The following is a 21,082-nucleotide window of genomic DNA, read 5'->3' on the forward strand; positions in this document are numbered from 1 at the left end:
AAGTTTACAGAGCACTTCACTGTGGATATCTGGAATAGCGGATGTAAAACAAAAATTTATTCTAGTCCTAAAGACACTACCAGTGCAATTGGAGCAATCATTTTAAGCATAGAAAATTCTGTTGGAATTTAAGGATTTAAAAATAGACTGGTGTTTGAAGTACATCTCTATTCTGTTTTCAAAACACATGACTATTGATTTATAAATCAAAATGAGTTTGCCCAGAAAGCAATGGAGAGAGGGGGAAGGTAGAGAGAGAGGAAAGTACATCATGTGTCTAAGAACCATTTTTATACTGAATCATGAATCTTAACCTGTTAATTGCTTTATTCTGCAGTCTAAGCAAGACCTGAGGTAGCTGTCTTGCTTTGCATTCTCTCAAGAATTCAGACTGGGCAAAGCAACAAACCCCTGTTGACCGAAAATAAAATATTTTAAAAGCTTGTGAATAAGTAATTACAATTCTCAGTAGTTGTTTCCAACACTGCTATAACTACTCACAAAAATCCCTTTTTCTTTATATACAAAGAACTAGTATAGCTCTTTTCAAAAGAAAGAGAGGAGAAGTCACCAGGATACATGACAAGCTGCTCTTTCCTTTCCTTGTCGAGAGAAATACTTTTCTCTCTGATACTACCATGGATGAACACAGAAGACAGGAACTAGAAGAACTCCAAAAGTATCAATATGCCACTGAGTTATCTACAACAGAGCCCAGATGCTTTGTTAGAATATTCAACTATTGTAATATAAATTATCTGAGAGAAATTCTGCTCAGTGTGAGTGCAAAAAGTTTGGCTAAATTATAATATATTTGGACATAGATTTTTTTTTTCCTGGACAGTAAATGGGAAGAGCATTAAGCATAGAGCTAAAGTAGTATGAAGGACAAACACAATGCTAACATCTACCTAATAACCTTCTCTACTAGTAGAAAAGCAGAGAAGGATTCCTGGTTAAATGAACTCTGGTCTTTTAAGAAAGGATCTTACTTCTCATTTAATTTTGCTGTTATATTTTATAAAAAGAATGTATATATGTATATACATGCATGTGTATGTCACACTTCCACATATTGATCGCCTAGATCCAATTGATACATAAACATTAGGACTGACTCAAAACACTTACAGAGAAAATTATTTTAGGTTTTAAGATTGTCTTCTTACTGTGGCATGAGTTCCGTATTCAAGGGAGGATATATATTTTTTAATAATTTTTTAAATAGAGAAATAGAAACTTCACTTTCTAATTATATTATTCTCAGAACAATTAATCTCATTAAAAAGAAAAATGTGTAGGTGCACCAAAGCAATAACTGTTTTTTCTGTACAGTGGTGAGTATTAAAAGTGATGTAAGTTCATTCTGTAATGAGCCTGGTTCAATTAATATTGCCACTTTCCTTAAAATAAGAAGCAGGAATTATGAGAGCACTAAATATTAGAAATCTGATTCAGGGGCTCTGAATCTTCCTTACAGTTGCTCAGAATCAACTCATTAGATTCTGTCCAGAACTAATAAGTGCCTGTTGTTGCACCTTACATTTAAAGCTTTGAACACTTTTATAAATATGAGGTCTTTCAGAATGGGTCAAGAGAGAGATTTAAAGCTAACCATATATCAGAGAGATTGTATAGTTGAAATAGATCCAAACAATTTATTTTAAGTGCTTTTTATAAATCAACATGTATTCTACTGGAAGGAAATATTATGTAAATGAAACAATGACTCCTGATTCCTGGTCTCCATAGACATTAACCTAGATCTTTCCCTTTTTCATCTCTGGCCTTACAAAGCTACAGCTTTCTGGAATTTCTCCTGAAACTCTCACAGATTTTAACATCATTAACATAATTTTCCATCTCTAGCAGGGTTTTGTGGTCTGAATAGTTCGAGGTGGTCATTACTGCTGTTGCCAAGAGAAACAAAGTATCAATCAATGGAGTAAGGTTATTTTCTCAGGAAACAGATCTTACTATCTCTGTCAGTAAAGGGAAATTTGATAAGGATACTGTTGCAAGGTAGACTGTTGTAATAACAGATCCTAAATAACTCTTAAAAAGGTCTTAACACGCAACACAAAATGTGAGACACCTGCAGTTTCTTCTGCAGATAATTAACATTTTATACTATTTAAAAAAAAGAAAAGGCAGATGTAGAGATAGTTCTCAGTATGCAAACTGTGTGGATCAAAGTTTAAAAAACTGGATTCTGTCATGCTTCATACCAAGAGTCTTCTGAATATTTTGCTTTCTTAAGTCTTTATTCTTTTGCATCTTATCATATAATGATATCATAACACAGAAAAAAAAAGTACTCCTTGAGTTAATCAATCATCAAAAAATGCTTAACATGTACTTTTTTATTTACAACAAAAAATAGTTTAGGAGTTGGAATATTTTAAATAATTCCCAATATTCAAACTAGAAAAAAAATTTAAGCATTAAGTTAGAGGTAAGATACTCAAGTATTATACCCAGTAATAGTTGATTCCAAGTGATAGCAAAGCTTTACTAGAATTGTATGACCCCTGTTTGAACTTTTATCGGAATGATTTCTCCTGTCATTAACTTAATATTTGCAGCTTCTCTAATTAAAATGTAGTATTTTTCAACATTACTTCATTTACACTCAAAATGTTGATTTCAAACACTAGACATTAATTTATGACTTTATTCTTGTCTTTCTCCCCTGCAGTCCGGTGTTTCTGGATTATCTTTCTGTTTGATTTTCATGTCCTTGTTGAGACCTGGACTTTACAATCCTTGTAGGTCCCTTCCAACTCAGAATATTCTGAGAATCTCTGAATCTGTACATTAAATTTATTTTAAATTGCCTTAAAAGTGTACTATAGATTTTGCACAAATATATGGTGCTTTATACTGCATGTATTTTAAATTCCACATTTGAGTATAAATATTTACCTAATATTTACCTATGAGCTCTGCTCATAGATTTTTGAAGACTAGCTAAATACAAAATAACCATGTGTGCTATCATAGTGGTTCATCATGCATTTCTTAAAGGCTCAGATCACAAAGTTGTTACCATCATAACTAGGTTATATATTATTATATATGTTTTGTATATGGTAGAACAGTCTAGCTTTTTACTGAGAAAGTAAAATATGACAATTCCATTTCATGTAAAAAGTAAGAAAGGAAAAAAACTGTGGATAATGGAACATAAAAAACTTTCCTTAGCCATATTATCTTTAAACCTAATTGCAAAGCTTTTAATATTTCATGAAAGTTTATAAGAACATCCATTTTCATACACAATGTACAAAAATTTGGAAACATAAATGCTCTGAACATCAATGTATCATGCTAAAACACAACTATATTTTGAAAACTGTGGAACAGATATTATTGATTATTGTCTACCTTCTCTACCACCTCTACCTACTTAGATAGAGATAAAGCTTCTATATATGTTTGTTAATGAACTGACAATAAACTTATAAAGGCAGAAATGAAAACGCCTGAATATACAACTTCATATTTCATAATTCAAATGCATTATTTTCTGCACTGAGGAAAATAGATTACAATATTACTTAATTTGTGAAGACTACAATTTTCTAATTTATCTGAAAACAATTACAGGCACAGATGAAGTAGGTAAAAAAGATTTATGGAGTTAGAAATAAGCTTTAATCTAGACTAGGGACTTAAAATATATTTACAGTGTTTTGCTTAATTTTAGTATCTTGGTTTAAGTTTGGGGACTTTTAAAAATGTCCTGAAAGGTTTGTTTTAATATTTTGAAAGTAAATGGATTGAATTAAACTTCATATAAAATTTTAGCTATTTGTGTTATAAGGATATTCACATATTAGTGAGTCTGTCCAATAAGAGAATCCAGTAAATTAATCTGTTGATCAAAAATTTCAAGCTTTGTTTATGTGAGCATTGATTTTCTGGTACATTTCCACCAAATATTTCAGCCTTCTGAGAGATTAAAATTCAGTGATTATTTTACTTATTGAGGTAAACTTAATGCAGCAGTAGCTTGACATTTCGAACAAGAACTTGAGAGCAAAAACACAATTGACATCTGGGTCAGGACTTCAGCCATTACAGCTTCACACAAAAATCCACATTTATACTTTCCACTGGAAAAAAAGTCTATGATTTTCACTCCATTTTCTTAAGTGTCTGCCTGAAACATTATTTTCTCAGAAAAGATTTTCTTTCTCTGCTTTTATTTTAAGCATATCTTTTCATTGTCAAACTGAGTTCACTCACTCAAAGCACAGGAACAACACACTTTAATATATAAATCTTAAATATACAGCATTAAATATGGATGTTGAAATGAGCTAAAAAACATTTTAAAAGCTCATGGAAATAGTATACAATTAATTTAATTAATGCATTACAGAAAATGATAATATATTTGTGAGAAAAAAAGAGATGCAAAATTTACTATGTTTTTCTTACATACGCTGTAAAATATTGTGACTTTTCTCTTTAAAGGAATATTTTTCCCTTTTAAAGACACAGAAATTTGTTCTTCATTAAAGTTCTTGGCTAAGTGTGGATGGTTGTCGAAATTTTGACAATGGAAAATCAACCATACTATCTAAAGAGGCAGTATTGTGAAAATTTGCATTCCATGTTAAATATTCATCTGTCAAGATTTGAAACTGCTAAATATACCTTGGACTTGGAAATGTGAATTTTCTCTACATATTGAATTGATTATCCTATAGTTTATATTTACCTGTGACTAAGAATAATCTCTCAAAATTTTCTTCAAAGGGTTATGGTCATAGAATTTAGGAGAGCCACATATTCAAGTTAACAGATAGTTAGTCATTCACCTGTGAATCAGAAATTACGTGCAACAGTTCATCAATCCATTTTTATGCACTTATGTCGTGTCTTTATTCTGAAGAGAGAAGTATATCAATTAGACATTGATATGCAGGCTAACACAAGCTCCAGTGTCGTGTGCAATTAATAATTTACAGCACCACTTCAAATAGCAGAAAATCAGGCAATTTAGCATCTGAATCAGGCCTCAGTATATACAAACTCATTTTTCTACTCTAAAACTAATGTTATGTTCCTAATTCATATGTTGTCATACAACATCAAATATTTATGTGTGCGCTGGGCAGGAGCATTGCAAGCCATGAAATTAGTTTAACTGGTGATTTTAAAGCCTTGCTTGTTCATCACACTACGTCTATGTTAATTTTTACTACAGGGAGATGAAAAATGAGAAAAAGGAAAAGATCAAGTCATGCTGAACACTGGAAGCTCATAATCTCACTAAGTCTTTCAAGGTGTCCCATGGAAGAGGCAGCTCAAAAATCTTTACTGTCTGTATGCAAATGAGTCACTGTTATGAAGCCATACAGACTAAAACCACAGCTCTAATTTTTCTTTTATTTGTAGCATTTTAAACAATCTTAGAATCATAGAAACATGGCTTGGGTTGGAAGGAACCATAAAAATTAGCTAGTTCCAACGCCCCTGCATATGCAGGGACTCCTTCCACTAGATCAGTTTTCTCAGACCCCCATCCAGCCTGGCTTTCAACACTTCAAGGGGTGGGGCATCCATGGCTTCTCTGCACAACAGGTTCCAGTGCATCACCACCTTCACAGTAAAGAATATCTTCCTCATATCTGATCTAAATCTGTCATTTAGTTTGAAAGAATTCCTCTTTTCCTAACACTGGCCATGTAAATTCATCTCATAGAATCACAGAATAAGCTGGGTTGAAAGAGACCCATCAGCACCATTGAGTCCAACTCCTGGACATCCCAAGAATTCCACCATGTGCCTGAGAGTACTGCCCATGTGCTTCTTGCACTCTGTCTTGCTGGTGCTTGACTACTTCTCTGCGGAGCCTGTTCCAGTGCCCAGCTGTAGCCATGATATTTTATGAAAAATCCTTTCCTAGGATTTTTTCTGTCCTGAGGAGCTGAGAGCCTCAGGAAAGAAATGTAAACAATAACTATCTGCTGCTGTGGAATGCAACAGGTGCATCTTCCATTGGTCCAGGTGGATTGTTTTCAATTAGTGATCAATCACGACCACCTGTGCCAAGGCTGTGAGCAGTCACAAGTTTTGTTATGCATTCTATTCTATTCTATTCTTGGTCTTTGCAGCCTTCTGATCTTCCTCTCTGTTCTCTTAGTATAGTTTTAATGTTGTATTTTAATATAATATATTGTTGTGGTGTGTTCTTTTTATTTGGAGTTGGTTTGTTCTGTTACCCCTATCTATAATAATGGTTCAGTCTGGAATTCCCCTCCTTCCCCAGGTCTGCCCCTCCCCAGCACAAGAGTCCTATCAATCTATTGTCTCCTCCCCTGTTTCCCTGGATACCCCCTGTTAATCCCTCCCCAAGTTCCTGTCTGTCACCCACTGGCCTCTCCCTTCCTTCCATAAAGTTCTTCCCTTGCCAGTGGGTGATTGGATTAGGAACAAGAGTCCCTCCTTCCTATCATCCCCATCCGCTAGCCGACATGTCTGTTATAAGTTTGTTCCCTCCTAAGTTTTCCCTTATTGGTTATTGTGTAATCCCCACCTGAGTGTTCCACCCCCTTTATATAATGTTGTACCCCCTTCCTCAGAGTCTCTTCCTGACTGGCTTCCCTAGAGCCAAATAAAACCTCTGGCCTGTACCCCCGAGAGGAGTCCCTCTTTTCTCTGCATCACTTCGCCATCCTGCTGCCCACCGCTGCCTCCTGCCGAAGCGCTCCCCGGATGCCCCTGGCGCATTTGGGAAGTGCCCCCACGCTGTCAGCTGCTGTGCCACAGCTTGGCCGGTGCGGTTTCCTCCCCTGCCTGGGGGAGTAGAGAAGGATTGGACAGCAGCGCGGTAATATATAACATAATAAATCAGCTTTCTGAGAAAAATGGAGTCAAGCCTCGTGTCCTCATACTTGGAGCATTCACCACAAGACCCAGCCACCTGCTGGGTGAAGATCCTTTTTCTGATATTCAGTCTAACCTCCTCTGACACAACTTTAGGTCATTCATTCAAGTTCAGTCACGGGTCAACACAAAGAAGAGATCAGTGTCTGTCCCTTCTCTTCCCGTCACCAGGATGTGGAAGACCACAATGAGTTATCCCTCCCCTCAGTCTCATCTTCTCCAGGCTGAACAGACCAAGTGATCTTAACTGCTCCTCATTCGCCTTCCTCTCAAGGCCCTTCACCATCCTCATGGCCTTCCTTTGGATGTTCTCTAATAACCTAATGTCTTTTTTTGTACTGTGGCTCCCAACACTGCCCCCAGCACTTGAGGTGGTCTCACCCCACTGCAGAGCAGAGCAGAACAATCCCCTCCCTTGCCCGGCGGGCCATGCTGTGCCTGATGCCCCCAGGACAGGGTTGGCCCTCCTGGATGCCAGGGCACTGCTGACTCAGGGTCAGCTTGCTGGTAAAAAGCTGACCAGGACCCCCAGGCCCCTTTTTCTGACATCATATTCTAGCATCTTGTTCCGAGTCTGTCTCTACATCCAGGGCCTGTCTGCTCCATCCCAGGTGCAGAATTCAGCACTTTCTTTGTTGAACTTCATATGGTGGGTGATTGCCCAGTTCTCTAATTTATTGAGGTCTCTCTGCCCTTGAATGTGTCTACAGCACCTCCCAGTTTAGTGTCATCAGGAATACTAGTTTTAAAAATCCATGGTGAACTAAGACTAATCCATTCCAGTTAAGCAGCTAAATTAGCTGAAAGTTAAGAAAGAGGAAGCCAAGACATTTCACTTAGGCCTTGTGTGATGAATATTTTAAACCTCACTGAAGTAGAGCATAATAAAATCATAAATGATCTTACGCAATTAATGACCAATTAAATGTTAACAATAACCTTCTAAAATTAAAGTGTTGAGAAAACTCTTTGACAGCAGTTGTAACTAATTTTCACCATTTCTCAGCATTTAGAGATAAAGCACAAAGTTTAGATTAGCACATTTAGAAAATAAGTACTGTTTGGAAGAGAGCAACTGGTGGTTTTGGGTACACATCTTGAAAGAGCAGTTTAGGGTTTTTCTAAAGAAAGTATTTTTGGCAAATTCTGGGAAATGTTGTATAACTACTATGTGAATTTAATGATTTAAAAAAACCTGCATTTAATAAAATTTAGGATGAAGTCTTGCCTGTAGATTTTAAAAAACTCCTAAGTTGGAAAAATATGCTGACTCTAGTTCAGCAAAGCCTGTATTTATTTTCTCTAGGAAATGCATTAAATATTATACACAGAAGGTATATTATAAGATACTGCATCAATTCCCTAATGCCAGTAATAAAAAAATATAAATAAAGAGACGCTAAATGTCTTCTAAATGCACCTGAATGTTTAGAGAAACCAATGTGCTTAAATTAATTTTTTAAATGCCACTACTAGACTTAAAAGAAGACAATATACAATGAGATATGAACATAGTAAAGAAATTTTTACATGGGACAAAATGGACCTATGGGAGGCTGTTTATAACATGGACAATTTTGTGTGCTTAACAAAGAGCTACATAGCAGGAATCATCTACAATCAGAACACCTGCAAGACATTTTTTTTTTGAAAAGTGGAAAGAAGAGACTCCAGTGAGGGAGCGAAAAAATTAAAAGGAAAGTATTATACTATTGCCTTTCCTCCTTCAGATCATTTTTAAGCTATTAAAGAGGACTTTTGACTATTGAACCAGTAAGATCCTCAGTCATCTGTAGAACAGAAAGAACGATAAGCCAGATATGGCAGGCACAACTAGTTCAGTATTGTTTTAATTGTTCTGCTGTGACTTTTCATGTAATGTATCCATCAAAATATTGAACAAATAGACATTGGCTTAAGTTTCAAGAACAGTTATAATAAAATATGCATAAAAAAAGAATTGACAGATATGTAAAAATATACACTCACACACATAAATCAGCTCACTACTAAAAATTGACATAGATGTGGCATTTGAGAAGAAAAGGCTCTCAAAATATCAAAAGATCCTTGTAGTTATCATATACATTTTTTATGCTTCTGCCCTATGTGACCATATTTCTTGGCATATTTATATCTCTCTCTCTCTCTCTCTCTTTATATATATATATATGCATACAAACACCCACATATATCCTTACATGACTGTTTGTATGTATAGATTTTCTATAAATGATGTGTGAATGTATGTGTATACATACATATTTCCATGAATATTTATAACAGAAATGCTTTATTTCTAAAATTATGTAATACAATAAATTTAATTATTTGGTATAATAGAGAATTTTTAATTGCCCCAAAGTCCAGACAATTAAGGGTGATGTTTGATTGGTGAATAGCTATTTACTCTGTACTATGGAAAATTACATTTATGTTATCTGTAACCTGAACTCACACCCACAACTTTATCAAAGTTAGGAATACCAGGAGTATCTCTAAGTTCTTCTCTTGTACATATTACAGCATGGAAATTTTCTATCACAGCTCGTATTTATTATGCAGTAAAATATATATTATTATATTATATTATATTATATTATATTATATTATATTATATTATATTATATTATTATTAAGAAAGATTGGTTTAAAATATCTACTGATGTTGTTGTCCTTCACAAGGGGGGGTTTTGATAAATATTAAGATATTATCCTGAATAAGTGATCCTCATGACTTCATATTCAATATATTAGCCAAAATATTGAGAAACTGACTTTGGCTCAACTTTCTAGAACAATTACAAAAATTTGAGAATAAAAAATGTTTTCACAGGTCACAGCTAGTGGTCTTTTGACAAGTCATTGTATGACTTATAGCTAAAAATATTTAGAGGTTAATAAGACCAGGAAGCACACTGGGATTAAAGGGTTACAAGATGCTCTTATCTTCAGACTTGGCACAGATCTGATTCTCAACAACTTATAGATGAACATGCATTCCTTTTGTCTTACTGTGACACCTGGAAAAGAAGCAGTTCTAACAATCCTTGAGGTCTGGTTTCCCAGGCTTGATCTGGTGATCTCCATTTATTCCACTTTTACTTGGACTTGGATTTCTCCTGCAGTTTATTTGTCTGAGTGCTTTCATTGCTGCTCTACAACTTAAAATGGAATATGCCCACATCTCAGGTAGTTGGATGCCTATAACATCATTGCTTTTTCTATGACATGCACCATTATAGAAAGACAAAAAACTATCATTATTACAACCATGATTACAACTACTTGTGTGTGTGTGTGTTGTAAAGGAGCTAGTATAGTCTTACCCTTAAACAGTTTCAAGATTGAAAAAAAATAAAAGGATGATTTTTGTCTGAGGTAACTAAAGTATTTTAAGACTGTGTTTTGGTCTCTTATTGAGGACTGCTTTTGTTTTACAAGGCATTTAGCATAGATTTTTTTTTTTAAACCTAGATTTACTATAATTGTCTTTAAAATACATTGTGTATAATGACCAGGAATATTTCTTAAGCAACTTCATTGGAAATAAAAACAAGGACAAAAATATTTTAGAATTCTATAGAACAATCAAGGGAGAAGGAAGGACTGAAAAATGCCATGATATTTCTTGACTTGTGAGTCTTGTTTTTATCCTGGCTATAACAACATAATTTGAAAAGTTTATTATTTCCAGATAAACAATTTCTGACAACTAGGCACAATATATAGCATGAATGCTGTCTTTTCACTGATTTCAGGCTATATTTTCAGCTCTTTTTTGGAGAATGACACACATGGCACTTGCTGGGCGAATTAAGCTTTGTTTCCATAAACTTGTTGGTTTTTCTTACATAAGCAGGTGTATGCAGCAGACATTCCCAAGCATCTCAGATTTTGTTGCTCAACATTTTCACAATTTTTCTTTTACCATTATTCTGCTTACATTGCAGATATAAATCCTGAAGCAAGGTTGTTTCAATTCATTGCATTCTACTTTTTTCTAATGGAAAATGAACATTATTTATAAAGTTACTTTCTTTTTCTTTTCCCATGTAATTTTGTTGAGTCTCGTTTTAGCTAGATATTGTGCTCCATGTATGTATCACACCTATGATATGGATTTTTTTTTTTTTTTGGGGGGGGTGTTTCAGCAACTTTTATCCAGAGTATTCAAGCAGAGGGAGGAGAGCTCACAACCATATTGCACCTGAGACAGAGCTAAATACTTGTCTGATTATTTACCTTGCACCCTTCTGTTTCTCTAGCACTAAAAATAATTTCCTACAAATTAGTGTTGCTATACATCTCAGGCAGTGAAGGAACATGTAAAGGTCTTCAGTTTCTCATGTTCTTGTCTAGAGAAGGAAGAAAAATACAGTTTTCATGCTTGTAAGTGGGATAGAAGACCAAGTGTGGGACAGTGTGCTGTCTCCACAGCATGCATCCTAACCTCAGACATGCGGAATTCTCCAGGGGGAGACTGGGCAATAAGCAGATATGCTCACAGGCTGTTTTCTGCCTTGTGGGATGTTTTAGCAGGCAGCACAAAATGATGTTCTACTTCTCAGACCGGGTTCATTCATTTAAGCTTTTGTGCTGATTTTCCTCACATCTCTTTTCTAAGCATTGTGGAAAAGAATCCTCAGGAATACCCCACAAGGTTCATTAGCTGGATACCATACAGTTAGGTTTCTAACTAAATCTATTGCAATTGTTACTGCTATTTTTTAGTGTTCCATAACTGTTTATTGGCTGAGATGGAATTTTTTTTGCACATATGTCTTCACCCAGAAGGAGACTTAAATTTCCAACTATTTGCTGATTAAGGGAAATACTTTCCAAAATAAGGCAGCTGTAGGACTCAGTGCTTCAGAAAATTTCTCACTGAAAACCTCTGCATCAATTTACTACATATGTACATCCTTAGAGAAGCATAACTGATTGCTGAATTTCCTGTTTATAACAAGAAGAAACACAGGGGTTTCTCAAACTGGTGGTTCCATTTTTAGTTTTGCAATTTTGTAATTTCAAGATTTAAATATCAGCTGAAAGTTAAAAATTGTCTTCAGCAAAATAAAAATGCAATTCTTCAGACTACTTTATGTGTTAAAACATTATAGCATGGCATGGTTTAACCTCATCTGATAATTAAGTCCCACACAGCTGCTTGCTCTCTCCCCACCCCAAGAGGGATTGGGGGGAGAATTGGAAAAGTAAGAGAGAAAACTGTTTAATGGATTTAATAGGCAACAGTACAAAAGGGAAAGCAAAAGCAATGCACACAAGCAATGCAAAACAAGAATTCCATTCGCTGCTTCCTCTGGGTAGGCAGGTGTTCAGGAACCTGAAGAAAGCAGAGCTGCATCACAGGTACAATGACTTTGGAAGAAAAATGCCATCACTCTGAACATCCTCCCTTCCTTCTTCTCCCAGAAGTATCTGCTGGGCATGATGACATAGGGTATGAGATGCCCCTTGGGTCAGTTGGGTTCAGCTGTCCCCGCTGTGTGCCCTTTCAACTCAACTGTGTGCCACCCTTCCATCCTCCCCGCAGGTGGGGTGGGGTAAGGAGCAGAAAAAGTTTTGACTCTGTGCAAGTGCTGCTCAACAGTGACTAAAACTTCTTTGTACTATCAATGCTGTTTCCAGCAGAAATCCCCAAAATGGCCACACACCAAGTACTGTAAAGAAAACTAACTCTACCCAGCCAAAACAGTACAAAGAATTAGCACAATTTTGAAATTTACTTCACCTTTATTTGATCTCATCCATCTTTGTGGTGCATTTTGCATTTCTTCAAAGCTATCATATTACTAATTTAAAAATTGGAAAGTCTGCTGCAATTAAAAACAAGAAGAGCTGGCCAGAAAAGAAGGTATATGCATAGAATATCAAACTGCATGGTCTTAAAAGCTCTTTGTTCTGAAACAAAGAAAAAGTTATACACAGAATAAGCAGATGATTATAGTCAGTATTTAGAGGAAGCATTTTAATTGTAAGGATTGAATGTTCTATAGTTCATTCATAGCATTTCATTGACAAGAATTGACTCATTACTAATTTGGGTGCAACTCAAAAATTGCTACAAAATTGCATATGCTATGTAGCTATGCTTTAACATTAGCACTCAATGAAGATACAATATTGCAGAGTCATTTACTCAAAAAGAATACATGCAACATTTTTAGAAATACTAATGGTGCAGTTTGGGAGCTGTATATGAAAACTAAAGGTGGATGCATAGTTCAGTTCAGTGGAAGATTTTGCCCAGCAGTTAAAGTATTGACAGCTGTTTTGGTCATCCCTCTACTTTAAACTAGCTTGGATCAATATGAAATACAAACCCCAGCTCTAACAAGGGCCTACCTGACAAGCATTTATATCAAAGAAGGTTATTTCTTTAAAACTGCAAATTGAAAAGCCAATGTGAAAAATAAATTTTTAAGATGACTCTTTCAAAGTGTTGTAAGAACCCAAGGCCTGATTACCAGTTGGATGGACAGTTTCAGAGAAGCAGGTCTGTGTATGATACAGCTCTCTCAGATTTTGTTGTGGAATCCTACCAAGGTCCATACAGGTATTTTTATGTGTTTTCATTTAATTTTCTGTTTCTGATTATCAAAATTTAGTTGTGACTGTTTCCAAGAGCTTTTTTTTTTTAAATAATATATTTTATAATCAAGAAAAATGATATCTCATAAAGGAAAAAGAAAAAAGTAATCTTTGAATTACCTTGCAAGGTAGGAATTTTACTACTTCTTGAATTTTTGAGGGAAATGGTTTAAGACCTTGGGCAATTCCAGAGAAATTAGGTTAGCATCAGAATTATTACATATGTGTCAGATGCTTACTGTAATGTAAGGGTTAGATAAGTCATAAACCTGATCTACAACTATCATTGGGGTAAGGTGGTTTTGAAATGAGCTTACAGTCCTTGATGATTAAGTGACTTCTTTAAATGTCTGTATTTTAATTAGTATGACTTGACTGAACTAACATTAGCAGTCCTATGATTCTACTGGCAGAAGTAATTGATTCATGATAAATTTGGATCTTTATTTAAGAATCCTTAGTTTCGTATTGATTAGCAAAGTGTACCTATCCAAACCGACTTGTATATTTTTTTTTTTAAATGAAATAAAACCATGGAATGTAATAAAGTGGTTTGTTTTCTCTTGATAATTTATCATTTTAAGCTGTATTCATGTTAGTTTGCAATAAAGCTACTCTAAGTGCCATCATCTTCTTAGATATCTTTGTCCTTTTGAATCCTTTCTCCTTTTATTTCGGTCCTCTTTCTACTTTTTTAATCTGAAGTATTTATAATGACTGTAGAGGCTACACATTAACCTTTAAAGAACCCTAATCCAGAGATCAAGAAACTAATAGAGGTGATTGGCAAAAAAGTGCTATTTAATTATTATGTCACACATATTTCTTCTGCTATTCCTCCCTTTTTCCACCTTGATCTGTGGAAAACTATGTTTAATCAACCAAATAGAGATATTTAAAAAATATATGTATATGTTATTAATAAAGTTAAAATACATTGTCGTTTGTTTGGACCTGGCTTTCATTGTATATATTGGATAGAAACATTTGGAAATAAGGAGTCACTGAATTGATATGGCAGTGAAGATGTCATTTAGTTAAAGAATTTCTAGTCTGCTTAGGAAAAATGAGGACATTTGAGCACTGGATGAAAAAATATTTCTGGATGTAATATGAAGTCACACGTGTGTTTTTTCTAAGATGGATGTAAAAATTAAGTGGAAAAGTATTGAGGTTTTTCAATAAATTATTTAGATTATGGCTATCTGAATGAAATATAATCAGTTTCTGATCATTTATCAGAAAGTTTTACAACCCAGAAAGATATATGATTTATGGTATACATGAGGATGTCTGAAAATTGACTTAATATTCGCATTTTATATTACTGTTTTTTAATAATTTATTTTCTCTGTGAGAGTCATGTAATGAAAATTTGCACTTATGTGCATATACAGCGTCCACATGAGTCCTGAGTCCTGAACTTTTGCTTAACAGGGAATTTGAGACTTACCAGCCTGTTAAAACACTCCTGTTCGCTTTCTATTTTGTTGGATTAGATTAACTGTCAAGAGTTTAAGGAAAATGAGAATTGACACAAAGCCTTACCTGTCTGCAAGGAAAAATAATTTTAAATGAATACGGAGGTCAGTGGAAAATTATTAATTTTATGCTCCAGCTACTTTTATTATTCAAATATAGTAGTACCCATGCTAATGCATAAGAAGGAAAAAAGTGAATATCCATTTTTCTTCCAAAGCTGTTTGACTTTTTTTTTAATAACTGCAATCTTTGTTTTACATATAAATTAAAATTCAGTTCTCTTGTTATCCATAGCTTAGATTCTTACTCTCATGCAGTGCAATGCACTGCTCTTTTCTCTGCAATGCTTAGACAGACAATTCAGAGACTTACATTTATTGCCACTCACTATTCACATCATGCTGCATGGTTAAGTGTGAGAGGTTTAGAATAAAGAGTCTTAAATAAGACACATTACCCAAAAGGAACAGAAAACCACTCCCTTCATAGCAAAGATATGGGTGGCAGGTCTGGGAAGAGATAATCTGGGAGTGTAGCCATGATATTTTAGTGAAAAATCCTCTGCTAGGATTTTTCCTGTCCTGAGGAGCTGAGAGCCTCAGGAAAGAAATGTAAACAATAACTGTCTGCTGCTGTGGAAGGCCACAGGTGCATCTTCCATTGGTCCATGTGGATTGTTTTCAATCAGTGACCAATCACAGCCACCTGTGCAAGGCTGTGAGCAGTCACAGGATTTTGTTATTGATTTCTATTCTATTCTTGTCTTGGTAGCCTTCTGATCTTCTTCTCTCTGTTCTTTTAGTATAGTTGTAATGTAGTATTTTAATATAATGTATAACATAATAAATCAGCCTTCTGATGAAAATGGAGTCAAGCCTCATGTCCTCACACAAGGGGCAGCCTAAACAAGATGGGAGTATCCAGTTTGCCCTGATTTTGTGATATGATGCACATCCTGTGGCAACACACACCCCTCCATGGGACACCACTATGAGGGTTTCCCTTGGGGTCATGCGTGCTGTGAAGAGTGGCCAGGAAAAAGAAGAACACACTTGGCAAAAGGCAACATGGGAGGAAGAGATCTGCACTCAGAGAATTGACTCCCATGCAGTGAGGTAGGGCTGGATCTAGCCTGGAGGTTGAAAGAGGCAATCAGTAGGCCAGAAGTGAAAGACAGGAGGAGTTTTTTCCTATGATAAATGAAATTAGGGAGATGAATCAGTATGAATAATACTGATTCCTCGGTGTTTGTCACTACTGCATGATCATCCAGTTTCCAGACGTTTTGATTTGTTACCAAAGGGAATCAAAAGCCTAGCTACAAACAACCTAAATAAAACTCATAAGTGGACAAAAATGTGCTACCAGATAATGTGTAAGCCACCTGAAAATCTCTTTAGCTTTGAGAAGCCTGCTTTTGTGGACTAAGAGAGCAAATCATCTGCAAGCGAAATATATTTAATGAGATGTTTCCCCTGTAAATACCACACTTGACATAAGATAAAACTATTATAGACTATTAATTAATCAGCTTCTCCTTTGTCATAAAATGATTGCAGTTGTCAGTGAGCAGTAAATGTTCAAAACAAGTCAGCATTAAGATACAATAATGTTACATGATAATCTTCAAAAATCTTTAAAGGTAATTTTCAATATCAAAAAGCAGAAGGTTAAACTCATTAGGTGTACTCTGTATGTTTCATTTCTATGATAGATTTAGTGAGTAAAAGAAAGCTATTTAAGTAACCCTTCTGATATTCAGAGTTTCTGCAAAGAAGCTGAGAAACTGACCTTTAGAAGTATACACTGATTATTGTGTTTGTCAGTTTATTTTGGTAATGCACAGATCCCAATGCTTGCCCATCTTTCTTCTGACAGGATTCCATTATTTTCCTTTTGTGTCAAAAATTTTCTTTGTCTTGATTTCCTTTTCCTGGGAAAGAGCAAATGACATATTTTCAAGCATATAATTTCAGCAATGCTCTATTTATATGTGCTAAATATCAAGCTCACAGTTAAAGTACACTGGCGTATTAAGAATGTATTTTAAAATGTATTTTAAGCTGGTTCTTTAAAAAGTACTCAGGTGCTTTGCTGTATTTGAAGACTTTTGTATGTTAGGGTTGTAGGACTCAATCTGCAGTTAAATCTCTCTTGCACACAAAGGTATTGTGAAAAGAAATTCCTGGCCACCTTCGTGCACCTGCCAGATAAACCAAATTCATAATACTCAAACTGAGAGAGCCATTATATAAGATGCTGCTTTCAGAGAAGTGGAAAACACTACTTTCTTGTATTTCTTTGACCTTATGTTTGGAAATATTTACTTGAAAATACTATTAATTTATTTCTCCTTGCAGGATGAAAGTATAAGGAGGATTTGGCCATCAATTTGTAACAAAAGTTACAAATAAAGGATAAGGATAAAATTCTTTTCACAATTACAAAGGTTTTAACCAGCTACTATGCATAATAACATTACTCTTTGACTTTTGGATAATTTACTTTAGTGACAGCCAGAACATCCACTGCTGTCACAGCCTGCCTCTGATTTAAAAAATGTAACAACAAAATGCAATATGCTTAATAACTATCTTAAGATGGCAAAAACACCTTCAAACACACTCTCCAAATTTCACCTATCAGTAATGGACAAGAGAAGTAACTTCCAAATGCTGAAAGAGCCCTATCAGTCATGGAAAGTTCAACCTCAGTGGACTTCAGCTATTTTTAATTCAGTGATGGACTACAGGGCCAGAGAAACTCTTCAGCTAATAAGATTCTGGTTCTATTAGTACATTCCAAAGCTTTATAAGTTGGTACTCAAAGATCAGACACTAAATATGAAGCAAGAACTCTCAAAGTGAAGTGCAAAAATACACCTCCTTTCCTGACAATATTCTGTAAATAATAAAATGTGCATTCATTTGTTCTATATTTATTCTGGCTTATTATTGCCTTGGTCTCCTTGTGTTGCAGTCAAATTTGTGAAAGACATACATTCACTAGTTTTTTGGTTTTCCTATGGCCAATGTGCTGCTTTTCTACTTCAAGTTACTGCATATGCTGGATTTCATATCCTTGGTCACAGAAAAAAGCCATATTGTGCTAAGTAATGCAGAAACAAAAAATACAAGGAGAAATTTTCAAGTTAAGGCTTTAATTTCACTATTTCTCTTACAAACCTCTTTCCTAAGAGAGAAAAAGTTATAAAATATGGAGATGTCAGGTAGAACATTATATAAATGACAAAAGCAAAACAAAAGCAAACAAAACAATGGGATGGGAAAACGTAAGAAAATTATAGGGGTGAGTTGACTCTGGCTGGATGCCAGGTGCACATCAAAGCCACTCCCTCACATTTCTCCTCAGCTGGGCAGGGGAAAGAAAACACAAGGAAAGTCTCCTGAGTCAAGATAAAGGCAGGGAAGAATCACTCACCAGGTACTGTCACATGCAAAACAGACTCTGCTGGGCAAAATTAGTTTAACTTATTGCCAACCAAACGAGACTAGGGTAATGGGAAATAGAACCCAAATCTTTAAACCCCTTCCCTGTACCGCTCCCTTCTTCCTGGTCTCAGTATCATTCTGCATTTTCTGACCTTCCTCCTCCACCATAGCAAGTCCACAACATGTTGTCACTGCTGCTTTTTCCTCCTCAGGAAGAGAATTCCTCTCATTTCTTATCTGGTCTGGCATGGGCTCCCTCCCACATGAACATGAATGTATATTTTTGCCACACGTTGCAGTTCTTCCAGAACTGCTCCAGAATGGGTCTCTTCAATGGTCTTCAGTCTTTTAGAAACAGACTGTTTCAGTGTGAGTGCCCCTTGCAGTCACACATCCTACCAGCAAACTTGCCCCAGCATGGATTCCTTGCTGCACCAGTCCACAGGTCCTGCCAGGCTCCTGATCCAGCACAGGCTTCCCATTGGGTCACAGCTGCCTTCAGGCATTTATCTTCACTAGCATGAAGTTGTGCCTTAATTGGCTGCAGGGGGATCTCTGCTTCACTGTGGACCTCACCATGGTCTTCACCTTGGACTGCATGCAACCTCAGCTCCAACTCCTGGAGCACCTCTTCCCACTATTTCTCCACCAACCCTGACATCTGCCTGGCTGACTCTCTCATACATTCTCACTCCTTTCTGGCTGTTTTTTCTGCAGGAGTTTGGGGATTTTTTTTGATGTCTTGAATACATTATCCTGGAGGTGCTACTCCCATTGGTGACAGGTATGTCCTCGGCCAGAGGCGGGAGCCAGCTGGCATTGACTCAGTTGAACATAGGGGAAGCTCCTGACAGCTTAGAAGACATGCCTGTAGCCCCCATGCTCCAAAACTTTGCCATGCAAACTGAATAAAATGATACTATTAGAAAGCAGAGAATTTAATTGGAAACTAGAGTTACCCACCTGCCCAGTTAATTCCAAATCGATTTTCCAGTTCTGTGTCCCCATTTTATTTTTCTTTTGCAAAGAATAATTTAAAAAAAAATTGTATGCCTAAGAAATATCATCTGGAAAATTAACAATCAGATAATTTTAAAAGTTTTTTCTTGTTTTTGCTTTAGGACCATGCTGTGAATTTGCTCTGTTAGAAACAAAAATGGATTTCCCTCTGTAACCTGTACAAAGTTGCATTGCACCCCTGGAGGTCTGCCAAACAACCTGGAAATAATTTGAACAACCAGTGATCCATGTTGAGTGATCTTTACCTCCTCACTCTCTGCCTGCTTTTGTTCTTGGTTTGCGTTTTTTCTTTGATCAGATGGCTGCTGCTTGAATAAAGAAAAATGAAAAATTGTTTAAAAATAGTTAAGCACCTTTTAAAGTACTCCATTATGACAAGTTATATCAGTGAGTGCTGCAATACTTCAGTATCTACTCTCCTGGTTTGTTAATGACAAGTGAACTAAATGAGCTACAGTGTTCAATGCAATGTGAAGGGTGCTTGATGCACAGCTCCCACTAATGATTTTTTTTTTAAAGTGTAGCTCATTTCCTGTATTATGTTAATACTAATATTTTCAGCCTTTCTTACGTCTATGTAAACATTAGCTGTTAATCCATAGAAGAGCCTTGGGAGGCAGTTTTACCTTTCTATTCTAGAAAAAACTTGCAAGTCCAGAGTTTGATCTCTAATACATATGGCCTGAATTTATAAGATCTTCACCACAAAAGGACCATCTGTTACTAGAAGTGAATTGTTATCTCTAAACTTGTGTAATTTTATTGGAATCCCGAAGTATGGATTTAGAAGCATAAGTATGCTCCCTCTGGAGAGGGGAAGGAAAAAAAAGCAGCCCAAATATCTGAATATAAATATTTGAATTCACCTCATCCCTGGATTCAATTTAGACCTCTGAGCTCCATATATTTCCAACTTAATGCTTAAAAATCATTCCTTCACCATGAGTGAAAACTGAGAGTGAAAAACTGCACTTTTTCTGGTGTTAGTAATCACATAGCATGGACAAGTATCCAAAACAAAACAAAAAAACAAACAAAAAAAACCAAAAAACCAACCAACCAACCAACCAACCAAAAAAAAAAAAACCCAAAAAAACCCCAAAAAAACAAAAAAAGAACCAAAAAAAACCCCAACAACAAACAAACAAAAAAAAGTGTCAATTTTTTCAGAGAAACAATGTTTTGATTTTAATGGAGGGAATTCTGAGAGAAGAGTGAAATGGTTGTCAGTGGAACCCAGTAGATCACTACCACTTCCAACCATGTAGCACCTGAAGAAGCCTGGAAAATAAGGGGTTAAGGTGTATCATGTCTCAAACATCAATAGCCATTAAAGTGGTGTAAGAACCTGCTGTGCAAACAGGAAAAGAAAAACAGGCTGTGGGTGGTGAAGGAGCCATGCCATGGCATACCATATTATCAGCACTATGGAAACAACTCAGCAAACATAGTGCAAATGCTCTTAAAGTAACTTAAACTGCAGATAGATGCTATTCTCAGAAACAAGCAATGATTTTTGAACAAAATGAGACATTTTACAAGCTTCCATCTTAAAATGGTAAGCATCTATTTCCTGAAAACCTGGTATCCAGTTGCATATCAAAGAGGAAAAC

The 21,082-nt window shown here is 35.7% G+C and overlaps 1 long non-coding RNA gene across 1 annotated transcript; it reads left to right on the top strand.

Annotated features, from left to right (window-relative positions):
* The first annotated feature begins 15,870 nt into the window (after positions 1–15,870).
* LOC135288797 (uncharacterized) lies at positions 15,871–20,512 on the top strand. Its single transcript, XR_010351725.1, has 3 exons — positions 15,871–16,112; positions 19,167–19,233; positions 19,571–20,512. It is a non-coding gene; the product is annotated as an uncharacterized LOC135288797 (long non-coding RNA).
* Positions 20,513–21,082: the final 570 nt, after the last annotated feature.

Source organism: Passer domesticus, chromosome 1, assembly GCF_036417665.1.
Source record: "Passer domesticus isolate bPasDom1 chromosome 1, bPasDom1.hap1, whole genome shotgun sequence".
Lineage (NCBI taxonomy): Eukaryota > Metazoa > Chordata > Aves > Passeriformes > Passeridae > Passer > Passer domesticus.